Raw genomic sequence first — 18,140 nt, 5'->3', positions numbered from 1 at the left:
GGTGATCTCAGGAAACAACAGTAGGGAAGTAGAGTAGTGAGGCAAGAAAGGAAGGAAGGAAAGGAGGGAGGGAGGGAGGGAAAGAGATGGGAGGAGGGAGAGAGAGAGAGACAGAGAGAAGTCAGTAAAGGACGTGTTATCAAACCGGTTACCCCTGCGGGCAACTAGAGCTTAATCTCCCTGGGGACGTTTAGGAGACAGTGTAGAACACGCTCCAGAATGATCTCAACTTAAGGACAAGGAAGCTGAGTATTCATCCACCAACATCCTTTCTGTCTTTGGCTTGGGGCTTGTTCCAGGAGCATACAGAACTTCTGACTTTGCCTTCATGCAAGCCAAACCTGTGACCAGAAAAAAGACCTCTGGCTGGTGCTTGCCATAACAGTCTTCAGCATGCAGAGCATTCTGGAAGATATGGCCAGAACATCAAAATCTCGTGCTGCAGCGCCCAGTTTGGGCAGCTTTATCTGGGTGAACACGTATATAGCATTTATATCTAAGCATTTTGCATACACTTCTATGACTTAGGTTTTATTACTATCCCCATTCTTCAGATGATAAAACTTAGGCACAAAGAGGTTAAATGACTTGTCCAAGCTGGAATTGAACTCAAGAACTATTGATTTTGAACTTAAGCACTCTGATTCCAGAGTCCATATTCTTACCCATCTTGATATATCACCTCGACTGTGGCCGAGCCTGGTCGGCCCACATGAAGAACAGTCAAGGAGTTTGGGGAGAGCTTCCTATTAAGGCTCTGAGAGAAGGTGTGGTGTCTCCTTCCTCATTAACCCTCACTGACTCCAAAGAAAGTAGCCTCCGTTGTCTGTTGCCCTTGTTACCGAAGGTCAGCCAAGACACACAGTCAGAATCAGGAAATGAAGACCTGCAGGAGAGTCATTTCCCTACCATCTGCCTCCCACACGCTGTCCACACATAAGCCTCTAGATTTCCTAGAATTTCTCTTCAGAATCCAGATAGTCCAGCAGTCATTTTGAGACACCATAATTTTCACTAACAGTTTCAATTCTATGAGCCTTTAAGCCTGTCTCTCCACAATGCTGTAGTAGCCTAGGGATGGAATCAGTTTGACCAGGGACTGAGAGCAAAGACGCAATTTAGCTCTGTTTCAACTGACTGTGTAACTGCCACAGACACAGCATTAGGCAGGTGGTAAATTAGCTACCTGGAGAGGTTCTTTCGTTCCTTCAAGCCACTGAGGTATTAAAAACTCTATGAGTATCTACCAGGCAGTGTTGTAAATTCTTGTGAAACTCTACGTTAGCACAATTTTAGGAAAATCACTTATTCTAGGTAACCTAATTAGAAAAGTAGCAAGGCATAGTAGCAGGCTTCTTTAAGACTATGAGCCTGAATACCCATCTGAGTTTGGTAACAAAATTTGGAATTGATTCTAATAAGTTTAGACACTAAGCACTCCCTGCCAATTCTTTCCAATTAAACAGAGAATAGAAACGGATGAGAAATCAATCAGAATAAAATGAAACACCTTTGATCACCTTGGGTGGGATCTGAGAATGGGCCCACTACTTTGTAGTCTTATATTATCCTGTGGCATTATCAAATTTTTCCTGAGACAAACTAGCAAAGCAGAATGGGCTCATATTTCTTTAGCAGAATAGCAGTGAAGGGGGGTCAAGATTACATTTAATTCTTCCCTGTTTCAAGAATGTTATGGACATGATTATGTTCCCAACTATTTTAAGCAGTAACATAAGTATATACATCCAAAAAATTAAATTAAAAAAAAACCCTGGAAGATACATCAGATGTTTTCTTTCTACCACACTGCATTTTCGAATTCAGTAAATCTCTTTCTATTATAAATTTCTTAGAAATACTGAAAACTTCTTTCACATTTCCCATGTGCGTGGGGAGAGAATCAGCATAATGCCAAGTTTAGAGGCTCCTTGCATTTCTTATTCATTATTTTTAGGTATTACCAGGGCAATGTGTCTTCCCATTCTTGGCACAGGGAAGGCTCTCAATATATACTTCTTTTTTAGGCACGGTAGAATACAGCAGAAAAAGTATAGAATCCTGGTATTCCAACTTCAGTTCAACAGCTACAATTTCCCAGCCATTGTCACTTAACATCTCTGATAATAACACCTACCTCATAAAATTACTGTGAGGATTCAATGGTATGCTATAGTCAGCTCTTACAACTGGTGAGAAACAAATGTGCGCATCACTTAAATTCTGAATGCAGTAACATCATGCTGTAGCATGAAATCAGCCATGGTATGAATATCTGCCATAGAAATTGACAAAAGCTACAAATTAGGGCTTCCCCCCGCCTCGCCCCAGAGGCCTGGTTTACTAGCTCATTACTAAAAATTATATAATGTGCAAAATGTTTAACAGAGCATCCAGCTCTTCCCCCTTTCCCTTCCTGTTTTGAAGGGTTTGCAAAGATAGTTTTACTTCTATATCTAGAATACTATAGTAACGATTTCACTTTATAATCAGTCATTTGTTAAGGATTTGCCCTTGCTGTAGCTTCTGACAATAATACGAAGCTATTTGTTAGGATGACCTTGATTAGAATTTAAATGCCAAGTGAAACTCTGCTCTAGTATTTTGATCTCTGATACTTTGCTTAAGCAGGGCTAATATATGCCACATTTGAGTTTTTTAATTGCCTGGGTTCTACTGAGGAGCTGGCACTTTCTGTTCAGCCTCAAGGGGCATTCCCCCAAAAAGTTTTCCCTTTAATCAAAGGACTCGCTCAAGAAATCACACCACCCTGCTGCAACAGTTGGGAAAACTGATGTATTCCCAGCAGACATATAAAATGCTACTAAAATTATTTGACAGTTCAATTCAACATGTCACACTAGACAAAAAGTGAAATCTGTGACATAGAATTTACCATAGACTTGGTGAAGTGGAACCAAATGCTACACCAGAAGGTGCTGTAATTGGAAGCCTGTAGAAGGCTGACTTTCTAATAACGTGCAGGGGATGTGGTAGGAATAGTGGGTATAAAGGCATCAGAGGTTCTCTTTCTCCTGGTGACTAAGGGAGAGTTCTTCATGAAACCCAATAGGACATCAGTATCCCTCCTGACCCATAAGATCATGAATGGCAGCTGGAATTCTACTGTGTATAAAATGTTGGAAATATTTTTATGATTGATTCCTCTTACCATCTCCAGAAAGCAGTAATGATACCACACAGATGAAATTCCATCTCAGAGACGCTTTGGAGTCATTCTGGTAAGCAGTAATATAGCATCCTGTGTTAGGAAGAATGACATAGTTGTCAAAAGACTGTGCCCCATGTTTTAATTCTGCCATTCACATGTGACCTTGGGCAAATTCCATGATTTCTATAAAAATCAATCTTTTCATCTTTATAGGAAGCATCCATACAGGATCAATATGAGGGCCAAATACTGAAAATACACCCTATATAGTAAAGCACAATACCAAGTGCAAAAGGTTATTACTACTTGGACATTTTTGGTCATATCCTACCAAAAAGAAAAGCCTTTTAATGCAAAACATCTAATTTGGCATTAATAGTAAGCCAAACCACACATCTCAGGAATCATTTTGGAATGTTAAACCATGGAGCAAAGAAGAAGGCGACATTCCTAGTAATTAAGATCTAGGCTTTGGAATCAGGCAGAACTGGATGTTATTATAAGTTCAATATATACTAGTTATGTGACCTTAAGCAATTTATTTACCTCTCTAAACCCTAGTTTCCTCTTCTTTCAAATGAGGATTATGATATGACCCAGCTTATTATGTTGTTGTGTCAAATGAGAGAATATACAGAAAAGTAATTAGGACCAGACCTAGTTTTCAATAAATCTTTTAATGTTTTTACTGTTGTTGTTGCTATTATTATTTGTATTTTAAAATTATCTAGGCAGAAAAATATTCCTAATACTGAGGATAAGAATCCTTAAAATAAGTTAAAAGAATTTGGCAAGGAGGCACAGATTCTTAAACTTCCGAATTTAAATTAATGGTGCATGGTGGCAGCTAGTTTTGGACCATAAAGTAAAGCAAACCAGTCTCATTTTCCTCTAGGCTCTTCCTTTTAAACTTTCTTCCATTTAAACTATGAGAAATGCCAGTAGAAAGTCAGCTATATTTGTGTCTAAGTTCTTATCCTGGGAGAGAAGAGGTCCTAAAAGGTGAGATTCTTTACTTTCCTGGGACTTAGTTTCATGGACTTTGAAATAGACAGTTGGAAAGATGTGCTCCAACATCCAAGGTTAAGGATGGAGGTGGTTTTACTTACCATAGCCACAGAGCATAGAAAAGGGGGAAGGCAGAATTTAAGTCCCAGGCAAAGGTATACCAGGCAAGAAAGGGGCAGTTCACAATGTTAAGTCCAGGAAGGAAGACAGGAGACTAGAAACACAGTAGATACCAAAGGTAAAGAGAGCTTGTATGCCACTGTGGACAGGCACGATAGAAGAAGTTTAGGAAATGAAGCCTGAAGCCATAATAATGGAAGGATAGGTTTTAAGGATAACTATACCCCTTGGTGAGGAAACTGTTAGAAATGATTCATTATCTTGTTCTGAGGTTGGTGATAAGAAATATCAGAAAATTGCAAGCTTAAAACTTCTTTTTCTTCCATAAAGGGAAAAAATATGTTATCTCTTAAGAAAATATGTTTTTGCATGTAGGACCAATCATTGGGCCAATCTCAGAAAGTTCTAGTACTTTATTTATTGATATGGAACCCAAACCTTTCTGTGTCCAAGATTCTCCCAGGTTAAACCATTTTAGAAGGTACATAAGTCAACCAGGACTTTAGAATAGAAATTAGAAGTGATCACAGAGTAGAAAAGTGGTTGTCAGGGGTTGAGGAGGTGGGGCGGGGAAAGGGGGAGAGGTTGGTAAAAGGGTACAAACTTTCAGCTACAAGATGAATAAGGTCTGAGGATCTAATGTAAAACATGGTTACTGTAACTGGTGACACTGTTGTATAACTGAAATTTGTTAAAACATTAAAACTTAAATGTTTTCACCAAAATACATACATACATATATGTTGGAGGTAACAGATATGCTAGTTAAGTAGATGGGAGGAAAATCCTTTCAAAATGGATATGTGTATCAAATAAAAAGAAAAGTGACCACAACTTTCAGTGTATGAGAAAGCACCCCATGGTCTAAAAGAATCAGTGTGCTTTAGTATAATGCTTAACAAACTAGAAGGGCTTGCTACTATTTATTTTTAATCTTAAAAAAAAAAGCTCAAAATCTGTGAACAAAACAAAATCTCAAAACCTACTTCATAATGTCAATCTCAACTCTTCTTTAAGAATCAACATTCTAAAAAAAACAAAAAACAAAACATCATTATCAGAAGAAAAATCAGCAAGTATTTCCAATGCATAGGGCAAGAAGGAAACATTTGCAAAGTGAGTCTGAAATAACCTTGTCTTGTTCATAGTAAAGCACAGTGCTCATTAATGAAATATGTCAAGAACAAGTTGCATCTGGAAGAGAGCACTCTGTGACTGGAGGCTAAAATTTGTGATAGAATCATTTTTCTCCTGCAATTTTCCAAGATTTCCTGGATTTACTCAGGCTCTCCATGATAAGGTTATAGATTTCTTGCGGTATTTCAATGTTTTCATTCATGATCTTTCATGAAATGAGGCATGCCTTAAAAAGCAGGGGCTGCAAACATTATTAACTATTAAATACCCTTTTAAAAAACGTAAGTATATGCCTTATTCTTTTTTTTTTATTATTTATTTTTGGCTGTGTTGGGTCTTCGTTTCTGTGTGAGGGCTTTCTCTAGTTGCGGCAAGCGGGGGCCACTCTTCATCGCGGTGCGCGGGCCTCTCACTATCGCGGCCTCTCTTGTTGAGGAGCACAGGCTCCAGACGCGCAGGCTCAGTAGTTGTGGCTCACGGGCCTAGTTGCACCGCGGCATGTGGGATCTTCCCAGACCAGGGCTCGAACCCATGTCCCCTGCATTGGCAGGGAGATTCTCAACCACTGTGCCACCAGGGAAGCCCTATGCCTTATTCTTAACTAAACAAAATTAAATCCATGTTTGGTGAAATGGCAATTATTTTGCCAATTACCACTACTTGGTGTGTGAACAAATAATGAGTTTTGTTCTGTGGATTCCTTTTTACTATCATGTTGCTGAATTCTAGTTAAGAGGATAAAAGACAACCTAGAATAATAGAATATTTGAGCTATGAAGGGAATTTTAGAGCTCATATTTCCATCTTTCTATTTCATGAAACTAAGGCTACGAGAAGTAAAGTGACTTACCCAAGGCCTCAGAGCTGTTAAGATGAAGGAGTAATGAGCAAAGTAGGGGCAGATCACAGTTAAATGATAACCACTGTCACACACTTGTATAATAACTAATTTTACGAAGACTTACTATAGCCATATTATGTTTTCTGATCATAATGCAATTAAATTATCAATTAATTGCAAAAAGTAGAAAATCACCAATGTTTAGAACTTATCTAGTATGCTTAAAAATAGCCCATATGTTAAAGAAATCAATTGAAAAGAAAATACTTTGAACTAAATGAAAATTTATAAAAATATATATTGAAAGCCCATAGAATGCAGCGAAAGCCTGTGTTAGGAGTTAAAATCTTAAAGTCTATTACCTAAATTACCTCCCTCAGAAGCAATAAAAAGAACAGCAAATTAAATAGCCCCCAAAAGTAAAAGAAAGACAATAATAAGGATAAAAGAAAAAATCAATGAAGAAGAAAATAAAAACACAATAGAAAAGGTCAGGAAACCAAAAGTTTGGTTCTTTGAAAAGAATAATAAAATTTATAAACATCAAGAGTGACGATAAGAAAGAAAAAAGGTAGAAAAGAACCAATAACAGAAATGAAAAATGGGGCATCATTATAGTCCCTATGGAATCAAAAAAATAATAAGGGGATACAATGAAAAACTTTATGCCAATAAATTTGAAAACTTAGATGAAATCAATAAATTCCTACAAAAACACAGCTCTTATAACTGACAAATAAAAAGAGAAAATATGAATAATTCCATATTTATGAAAGAAATTGAATCTGTAACAAAAATTCTTTCTAATACTTGTAAGTAAATAACACCTATTTTATAGAAATTCTTCAGGAAATAAGAAAAAGAGGAAACACTTCCCAGCCCAGGATAAAGTTGATTATCAAAATCTAACAAGAAACAGCAAGATTTTAAAATTGCTGTCCAATCTTTTTCTGTAGTATGGATACAAAATCCTAATCAAAATATTACCAGATTAAGTCCAGTTATACAAAGATGGATAATATATTACAATGAATTCAAGGTTGTTTAATATATATGAAAAGACAGATCCATTTTTTAAAAATTTTCTTCTAAAGACCATGAACAGGCACTTTACAAATAATGGTAGCAAATAAACATATAAAAAGGTCTTGACATAATTAGTCATCAGGGATATGTAATTTAAAACCACAATGAGCTATCACAACACCCCTAGAGTGGCAAAAACTAAAAGGACTGATATTTAATATCACCAGCTCTTCAGCTAGTAAGCACATGGAGCAACTGGAACTGTCTTAACATTGCTCGTAGGAACGTAAATTGTTACAAAATGTTTAGAAAATTTTTGAGCTGTACCTACCAAAGTAGAACAATTGCACACTCAATGTCCAACAATTCCACTTCTGGGTATATATTCAAAGAAATTCATATATATGTTCACCAAAAAAGATATATAGCAATGTTCACAGCAGCATTATTTATAATAGCCCAAAACTGGAAACAACCCAAAAATCCATTAGCAGTAGAAGAGATAAAGAAATTGTAGTATTTCACACAAAGGACTATAATTATTCAACATACTGTTGAATCTTACAAACATTATGTGGAACAAAGAAAGCCAGATGCAAAAGAGTATGTATTGAATGATGCAATCTATATAAAATTCAAAAACAGCTCAAACTAATAGAACTGATAAAAGTCATAGAATTCAGAATAGTGGTTACCTTTGGATAGATGAAGGGAGTGACAGAGAAGGCTTCCGAGGTGTCGTAATGTTTTATAATCTGATCTAGGTAGTAGTTACATGAGTGTGTTCACTTTGTCAGAATTCATCAGGCTACACACTTACAATTTACGTGCTTTTCTGTATGTACATTATACCTCACTTATTAAAAATTGGAAAAAGGAGGGAAGAGAATAACAAAATTTGGAGGCTAGAAAACTGTTAGCTGAGTGGTAACTAAAAAGACCACTTTTAGTTACCAGAATGAGAAAGGGCATTCCTACACCATCAATGGAGACAGCCAAGATCCTCAATAGGTCCAGTAACTGGCAACATCATCTGAAGTGGGGCAAGGATTATGGATGGGCTAGTAAAAGGAAAATTGGCTTAAAGTCATTGAAGAAAGTTGTCTCTCCAGCCCCATCCCATCTCCATTCTGTACCACCCTACCTTGGAGAAAACTGAGATTTACTTTCTGGAAAGTATAAAATAGAGTGTCTCTGGACAGGTGGAACCAAGGTATGCTTTACTAAAAATGGAAATAATACTTACATACTCTAGTTTGCTTCCTCTACTTAGCTTCCAAATGTTGGTTGTTGGGTCTTTGCCCTCCAGGCAGGAGATTGCAAGAGTCTCTTCTGGAGAAACTATTTAGCCAATGAGAAAAGACAAAAAGATACTGAAAATCAGGAGTTCTCCCATGTCAACTGAGCCATATCATCCCACAATGATACTGCTGTCAATTCATCCCACTCACAAGCTCAGAACTTCCAATAAGTTTTATTTTCCTACTCTTAAATATGTGTAGACATCCAGAACTATTAAATACTCTAGGGAAATAAACAGAAAAAAGCAACATGGAGGAAACAGAGACTATGCGAAAAGAGGAAAGTCTCAAAAAGTTATCTTGAATATCCTCAGAGTAATAGGAGAGGATAATGCAACCTTGAAACAAGAGCAGGGGATCCAATACAGATCAGTGGCAAAGAGAATCCCCAAGATGGTGGCAAATGGGAATCTGAAAGTAACAGCTGTGCAGCAGGTATGGAGGCAACCTGTGCAGACTAAAAGCAGGTCAGAATGTTCTGAGAGAGATCACTGCCGAAGATGAAATTGTTAGGATAGCAGATGTGAATGAAAGTATTGAGAGGCTAATTAGGCAACTGGCAGTGCTCAGGATTGGCCTCTTTTAAATATATAGAAAAATAAGCAAATAAAAAAGGGAAATTATTATATCCAGGAGAAAAAAAAAACAGGTTGCATAGATAAGAAAAATGATCATTGTTTACTATATGATTCAGGTCCAAATTATATAATAATAATGTAAATACTAAATTTACCAACCTAAACTATAATTTTACCATATTGGCACCATTGATATCAATACAATAAGTATTAGAGGATAGAAGGGCAGAGGGGGAAACCAAATTCTTACCTTCCTTACTGGGATGTCAACAAGTAATGCCTAAAATATAAATACCAAAAGAATAAGGCAAAAGAGAGAAAAGTGACTGCCTCTAGGTAGGGAGAATGGGGAAAAAGAGACCAGAGACTGTTACTGACCTTAACCCATCTGGTAGAAGTAGCTGACCTTCTGAACTAAGTATACGTATATTTGATAAAAATTAAAACTGTCTTTAAATAAAGAATGAGTAGGAGTTATGTGAAATGTTAAGGGGGGAAGGGCATTACCAACAGAGGGGTGTCATATGGGCAAAGTGTGTGAGGTAGATAGCCATAGCACAGTACAGAGGGCGGCTTCAAGCAGAAGCATATTGCTAAAACAGCAAGAATGACTTAATGGGAGGTGTCTAGGTGTCTTCTTCTATGTGACTCCCACTTCTTCATCCATAAGGAAGGTGTTGAGAAGTGAAGAAGTGCCAAGGGTGTTGATGATCTGGGACACTAATGGTGCATAGTGCTTCCCTAGCACACCTTGAACCAAATTGGACTGACTATTCGACCTGGTAAGATACCTCTAGTGTTTTGAATGAAGCGAAAGGTTCACAAAACTACTTATTGGAAGAGTTACAGAGAATCTGGAAGTATCTTGCTCAGAGCAAGCACCCCCAGAACTAAGCAAGTCAGACTGAGCCCCCAGATAGAAGAATCTGAATATGTGGCAATACTGGTCTTGCTAAGGCCTGGCCAGCAGCCAGCATACTCAGCATACTCAGGCTGGTGGAGATGAATGAGAGGAAAAAGGAGCTCCCCTAGAGCTTTGGAACTCTTGTGCTTTTGCTGGTCACCTGGAAGGAGACTTCCCAGGGTCACAAGGGGACTGAATTAAGACAAAAGCTTCTGAAGTTAAGAAAAAATAGGAGAGGTGTTTGTTCCTTTCTTCTGGATATTAAATAATCCATATTGTGAAAGGAAAAAAAAATAACATCAGTCATTAAGGTAAAAGGAAAAAAGTTGGTTTATAAAGGGGAAAATTGCAAACAAGTAATCAAAAATTAAAGGAGGAAAATAGTAAGCATGAGAAAAAGCAGAACATTATAACCAAGAAATTTAAAAAATGTTTTGTAAGCACTGTGTGTATTTAAGAGGACAAACATCAAGGAAAAATTGTGTGCACTTATAATAATAACAGGGGGAATTAGAGACAATGGAAAAGGAAATAACAGAGACACTAAACAATTACTTGCAGCTGTCTTTACAAATAGAAAAGACAAGAGATTTCTCCCATTTGGGGATCAGATTTCTTCCACTGAAAGCATGACAATTTGGAAGTGGGTAGATAATAACGGTACTGCTGATAGAGTATCTTTCATCTGATAAATCCAGACAAGTAGCATCAGAGAGAAATAGGAAAGAAAGAGCCAAGGTTTTTAAGAGATTCATTCTTGAATCTGTGTTATTTTCATGAAAAGCAAGGGGTTAGATAGTGACTATAATACCTGCATGGAATTATCCTTCACTTTGAGAAAGGCAACAACCAAACAGGCAATTTAATTTTGGGGAAAGAAGAACATTTAGGAAAGATGTAATCAGAAAAGAAATAACATATGTACTGTGCCCTTTTGGTACATAAAATGAGCTATTAGATTAGAATCTACTCCCAAGTTTCTATCTGAAAATGGTAAAAACACATGCATAATTGCAACTAAGCAAAGATAGAGAGGTTACTCCTGGCCCTACCCCGTAGTTCTGAAGCTTCAGTCTGACTTACCTAAAATTTCTCTGATTCAATAATCTCTAAGGGATCATTTTACCTAAAGTTGAACGCCAGAAGTAAAATTAAGCCATTTGGGGAAGCTTAGTTGAAGGTTTAACATGCTCTTCCAGGTCTCACTATCAACTGCAATCTCTAAATTTCTTTCTTGTAACAACAACTATAAAAAATGTAAGCCAAACAAGTGTCCAGCCTTGCTTTTATCAATGAAGATACATGTAGAGAGTACTCATCTCTTTGGGGGTTTGTTTCCACTCCTTACGTGGATTCATTTTTTGTTTTAATCAGATTTCACTCTTTTTACCTTTTTCTACCATCCGTAAATGGGAGTAAGACTGGCTCAGAAATTTTAGGGGATACAGTACAAATTACATTGACTTTGCTATTTCTAGTTTGTGAAAGAAAATATTATTTATTTTTATGAATTTGTATTACTTTTAATTTTTACTTTAAGTTTTAGAATTATAGCAAACTGACAAACTACCCTGTTAATAACTAAGGCTTGAAATGTATGGAAATAACCAGTTTTACTGTTTTTTTCCTTTTAATTTCAAGGTTAAAGTACTTATATCAGTGAAATGACAATCTCCTCTCTCTCTCTCTCTCTCTCACACACACACACACACACACACACACACACACACACACACACACAATTTCCCAATTCAACAATTAAACCTAAACATTTGAATAGAAAATTGTTAGGCTTAAAATTTTAATCTTATAATCAATATAAAGCATAGCTTATTCTATTAAAAATGTTTATTCCACTCCTGGGAAATCCAATCTAGGAAAATGATGAGAAGAATTGTTATGAATAGGAGTATATAAACTGAGTAGAGAATTCAGATATAGAACCAAATACATATGGGAAATTAATTTAAATATGGCATTTTTCATCAGTGGAGAAAAGCAGGATTACCGATAAATGAGGTTAAAACACCTGGAATGCTGTTTGGAAAAATAAAAGTTGAATCCCTCTTTTATTCTTTATACCAAAATAATTTTCAGTTATATTAAAGATTTAAATGTGAAAAAAATTAATCCTTAAACATTCTCAGCAAAAGTACAAATAAAATTATTATGATATTAGAATAGAGAAGGTCTTCCTGACAGGACACATGACTAAAAACACATAAAAGTAAAAGAATAATAAATTTAGCAGTATAAAAATTCTAAATTTCTATGTGACGAAAATGAAATAAAAGATAACAGCAAAATAAGGAACATTTTATAATACATATGCTATAAAAATATTTTTCTCCAACTTATACAATGTTAACTATAAATATAATTTTTTTTAATTTACAAAGAGCTTATATAAATCAATAATTGTGTTTTTTTAGAGAGTAGCTCAATGGAAAAATGAGCAAAGGATGAGTACACGGAAGAAAATAAATGCAAATGAACAATGATCATATGAAAAGAGGCTAAACCTTCAGTCCCTCCTAAACCCTGGCAACCACTGATCTTTTAATTGTCTCCATAGTCTTTTCCAGAATATCATATAGTTGGAATTATACATTATGTAGCTTTTCAGATTACTTCTTTCACTTAGTAATATACGTTTAAGGTTCCTCCGTGTCTTTTCATGGCTTGATAGCTCATTTCTTTTTACTGCTGAATAGTATTGCATTGTCTGGATGGACCACAGTTTATTCATCCATTTACCTACTGATGGACATCTTGGTTGCTTTCAAGTGTTGACAATTATGAGTAAAGCTGCTATAAACCTCTGTGTGAAGGTTTTTGTGTGGACATAAGTTTTCACCCCATTTGGGTAGAAACCAAGGAGTGCAATTGCCAAATCATATGGTAAGAGTATGTTCAGTTTTGTCTGAAACTACCAAACTATCTTTCAAAGTGAGTGCACCGTTTTGCATTTCCACCAGCAATGAATGAGAGCTCCTGTTGCTCCAAATTTTGTCAAGATTTGGTATTGCCAGTATTTTGGATTTTAGTCATTCTAATTGGTATATAGTGGGGATTTTCCTTTTTATATCTTATTATTCAGTATTACTTGAATCTTCAAATCATGGGATTTTTTTGGAATGCTAACAAGCATTATCTGGGATGGAATGATGAACCACTTTTATGTTTGAAGGGATAAGCAGGTCTGAGTCGATCATTCCATCTCTGTAGAAACTTTGGAGAAAGGGGTAAGAGAATTAGAAAAAGCTTTCCTTCTCAGATCTTACCAAACCACTATGACCAGTCTATGATAGGCAGAACAGGGAAGGAAATTAACACTTCTGGACACTCACTATTTTCTACACAATACCTTTCCTACTGGTATTATAGTACCACAGTCAAATGAATTTAGGAAATCAGATTCATTCTGAATACTAGTACATTAAAAACTCTGAGAAATCCTATAGCATAGAAAACTGCTTAATTTCACTTGACACCGTTTCCCACAATTATCTGATAATAGAGTACATTTTTATACATAACCTCTATTAATATTAGGCAGAACTTGGGGAAATATTGGCCTATCTCCTATTATATACATTATCTCATTTAATCCTAATAACAATTCTAGGGAAAATACCTATTCTCTTCATTTTAAAAATTAGAAAATTGAGATTTCAAATATTTAGGTAACCTTGACCGAGATCATTCTACCCATATGTGGATTCTTACCTGAGTCTTCCCAGCTACAGAGTTCTGAGCAGCTATTGCAATCTGAGATCTATGTAAGTCCACTCAGCTCAGGAATTACTCCATACTAGATTCCCTTATTCCATTTTAATATTTTTAGAATAATGATATTCTATACGTATAAAGTTGAAGCAATGACACTAGGGCCAGAAGTCAGGATTTGAGACTCCTTAAAGCCATAATTTGCAAACTATAAGATGACTACATGGGCTCAGCTGTAACAAGACGCAATATTGTGATTCTCTCTGGTTCAAATTACCCATCTTGCAAATCATCTGGATTTTCTGACCTTGAAAATTTTTTTTTATAAATTTATTTATTTTTTATTTATTTTTGGCTGAGTTGGGTCTTTGTTGCTGTGCGCGGGCTTTCTCTAGTTGCGGTGAGCGGGGGCTACTCTTCGCTGCGGTGAGCAGGCTTCTCATTGTGGTGGCTCCTCTTGTTGCGGAGCACGGGCTCTAGGCACGTGGGCTTCAGTAGTTGTGGCATGTGGGCTCAGTAGTTGTGGCTTGCGGGCTCTAGAGTGCAGGCTCGGTAGTTGTGGCACACTGGCTTAGTTGCTCCACGGCATGTGGGATCTTCCAGGACCAGGGATCAAATCCATGTCCCCTGCATTGGCAGGCAGATTCCCAACCACTGCGCCACCAGGGAAGTCCCTGGCCTTGAAAAACTTTTGAGGATTTGGTCATATCTAAGAAATTCAAATGGGCCATGTAATTCAGGTAGTCCCTGAATCATTATAATACCCAATCCCAACTCCAATGTGCTCTCAGACCTCCGCAAGAGGTATCTGATACATTTGTAGCAGAACACAAAGCAAAAAAAGGGGCAGAGAGGAAAGAAAATCTGACCGTTACTCTGAATGTCCCTGCTTGTGTGGGTTTTGGTCAGACAAAGCTCCAATTATTTTTTTCTGCATTAATTTCTTTTCCAGTAAAGTGCTTAAAGAATATACTTCCAGTTAAAGCTTTTAGGGTGGACCATTGCTCAAGCCATTTTCAACTTTATTGAAGAAAGCATCTGAAAATATACTATGGGTGGAAATTCATATATGGCTCTTGGGGAAAAGCATGATGACTTAATAGGTCCCTACCAACCCACCTAACTTCTGTGATTGAATTAATACAGAGGATAATGGGGGAGGAGGGATGGAAATGTGAGTTGTAACCACAATTTGAGCTGTGTACAGTTACATCATGGCATCAGTTTTTGCACTCAAGCTGGTAAATGACTACACCCAGAGATATATGAGCCCTTTCTGATGAGATATAAATCAATCCAGTCATCCAATTCTCCCTTGCAATGAATTTAAACCATATCTTTCCCATCCTTTTAGCCTTTGGTTCTCATTTCATTTCTAGCTCACTGCAGTCTAAGCTCAATTCTCAATTTTTAAGGGATTTGATCCAACTGCCTGGCTCAGAAACTTGAAAAAAATTTTTAAAAAGCCCAAACTGTGAAATCCTAAGATCTGGTTGAATGGGGTTTGCCACATGATATAGAAGTGCATATCTCACCTAACTGGATCATGTAAGAAGTTTAGAGAATACATCAGTTAGCTATTACAGCATACCAAAACACCCCTACATTTAATGGCCTGAAACAGTATGTATTTTTGTTGCCCACAAGTATCTGGGAGGGCTAGCCTTTTGTTTTGGGGGGATTTAAAAAAATATTTATTTTATTTATTTATTTAGTTTGGCTGTACTGGGTCTCAGTTGTGGCCCATGGGATCTTCGTTGTGGCACGCAAGCTTCTTCGTTGCGGCATGCAGGCTTTGTAGTTGCGGCATGTGGACTCTTAGTTGTGGCATGCATGTGGGATCTAGTTCCCCGACCAGGGATCGAACCCGGGCCCCCTGCATTGGGAGCATGGAGTCTTACCCACTGGACCACTAGGGAAATCCCAGGGCTAGCCGTTTGGCCTTCTTCTCAGGGTTGTTCTGCTTGTCTGAGCTAGGATCACTCATACATCTGCGGTCAGCTATGTGTTGGATAAGCACTCTGCTGATCTTGGTTGGCTGGCTGTTAGCCGGTATAGGATGGTCTCAGCAGGGGTATGTCATCTCTGCTCCATGTAGCCTCTTATTCTCCTGCAAGCTAGTCCAGGCAGAAGCAAGGTCCAAAAGAAAACAGAAGCAAAAAGGTCTCTTGAAGCCTAGGCTCAGAACTGGCACACTGCTACTTTAACCCAAATTCGACCGGCCAAAGAAAGTCACAAGGACAACCCAGATTCAACAGATGGTTGAATAATACAAGCTTCGGAGGGTGTTGATACAGAAAGGGGTGAAAACTGGGGCTGACTTTGCAATAAATTTATAATAGTATTTAATATCTTTCCTTTTCCAGCTGAATATTGAGGTATTGTGGGCACATACAGAGAGGCATCCCAGCGTCTGGGGCAAGGGTGGAGTGCCACTATGCCTGTGTTCACCATCAGCAGAGTTCAAGATCAGTGACTCCTCTTCAAATTACGCAAGCTACATAAAGTCAGGTAGGACTTTCTCTCTCTTATCTCTCTATCTCTGTCTTTCTCCGTCTCTATGTCTCTCTGTCTCTATCTCTCTCTCCATCTCTCTGTCCCTCTCCTTCTTTCTTCCTCTCTCTCCTCCTCACCCTACTGTATGCCTATATTTCCAGCACATTAAACAATGCCTGGCTCAGATGCTCAATAAGTATTTGTGAATGAATAAATGAATGAGTGAAAGGAAGTGTTATGTAAGAGTCTCTATTAACAGAGTCAGACGGAGAAAGTGAACCAAATTTAACAAGAGACTGAGGAGAGCATTAATAAAGTGATGCAAAGCAGATAAGAGAAATCTACCTTAGAAAAGAAATTCAGAACTGAAGTAAAGTGACAGTGGTAATGGTGTCTTGAGGTTCCTCCTGCTGCTGGCTTGGCCATGCTGGGAATACTTAAGCAGACCATAGCTCAGTAGACAGGAAGGAATGAATCTGCAGCAGAGATCAAGTGGAGCAGGAGAAACAGGTGATTATGCAGCTCGCTGTCCTGGAAAGCAGTTGATTCCAGGCGACTGAAGGTGAAGGGATAGGGTGACCCTCACTGGGCTGGATGTGGGGGTCAGTTTTACTGGCTAGCCTGAGAGGTCTAGGAAGCCCCCAAGAACATGGAGATCTGTCAGTAAATGTCAGGATCCCTGCCACCAAGTAGGGTTTAAGGGACACACTTGAGACAAACAACCACGGCCAACTGGGAGAAAAGAACAGCTAAAATGACGAGAGATAGGCCCTGGGACTCTGAACACAACAAAAAGAGAAGCTGATACCATCCACAAAGGGAGGGCCAAGGAGAAACGAATGGTTAGTGCGTCAGGGATTCCCGGCTCCTCGAGGCCACGCACATATTTGACTCCCTTGTCCTTTAGCAAGCAGAGAAGTGCTTTATCCCGTCAGTAAAATCTGCATTGCTGGGATGACAGGACTCACTTTCTGCAGGGTGCATAACAACTTTCCGACATGTTGTCAGAATGTGTCAGGTCGAGTTACTGTGATTCTGTTTCATGAGGACGTGACACATGGCGCCATTGCTGGCAGTTCAGACATTTCCTGTCAATGCCTGCCACTCAGGAATGGATATGTAATCAAACCCAAGTCACAGTGAGGCTTTTTGCATGAGAGTCGCTTCCAAGTTTTACTTTTAATACCTAAGGTTTTGTGTTACTGATATTAAATAAAAACTCTTTGCAATGAATTTTAAATGAGATAAAAGCTCTCACCAGAGATTTGTTAAAAGCAGATGAACAGCTGTTCTCTTTTCCCCCCTTTTTAGTAGAAGGGCTTTAAATTATATATTAACCAAAAAGGTAAACAGAATAAAATGGGCAATTAAATATTAATGGAAGATGTAGTGGAATTGTCCTGTGCTGCACTTAAAACAGCCTGAATGATTGAGCTGTGAATTGCTCTCCCTGAGGTATTGAAATATTCATCAGTGCTATTTAATAAATGTTCGTATTCGTAGGCACTCATGTTTACACTACAGCACTTGCAAGAGAGTGCTTACTAAAGAAAACATGCTAATGGAAGGTGAACTTTCCTGTACAGTGAGTCACCTTAAATTATACAGAGTGTGCCGCTGAGGAGACAGGGAAATCTCTCCTCGACAAATGAGAAGCTCCCATAAGAGAGAAGCATCTTTTGTTAAAAGAATGGCTGGGGATGGCACAGAGGCGATGTGGCACCAAGACTATTTTGATGTTTTAAAAAAATTATCTGGTTTGCATTTTTAAAATGTTTAACCTTTCCTGCCTGAAGCAGAGCTTCATTACTGTGCTATTACTGTAAAC

The 18,140-nt window shown here is 37.8% G+C and overlaps 1 pseudogene across 1 annotated transcript in view; it reads right to left on the bottom strand.

Annotated features, from left to right (window-relative positions):
- Positions 1–18,140, bottom strand: part of LOC309633103 (TM2 domain-containing protein 1 pseudogene) — a 48,764-nt pseudogene that overhangs the window by 13,043 nt on the left and 17,581 nt on the right. The window contains exon 1 of the transcript in view: positions 1–18,140. This exon is cut by the window's left edge and continues 13,043 nt beyond it; it is cut by the window's right edge and continues 17,581 nt beyond it. The product of the transcript in view is annotated as a TM2 domain-containing protein 1 pseudogene (transcript).

This window comes from Balaenoptera borealis (assembly GCF_965194805.1).
Source record: "Balaenoptera borealis genome assembly, chromosome: 8".
NCBI classification, from domain to species: domain Eukaryota; kingdom Metazoa; phylum Chordata; class Mammalia; order Artiodactyla; family Balaenopteridae; genus Balaenoptera; species Balaenoptera borealis.
The sequence above is the reverse complement of the archived record's forward strand: the minus strand, read 5'-3'. Positions and strand labels throughout refer to the sequence as shown.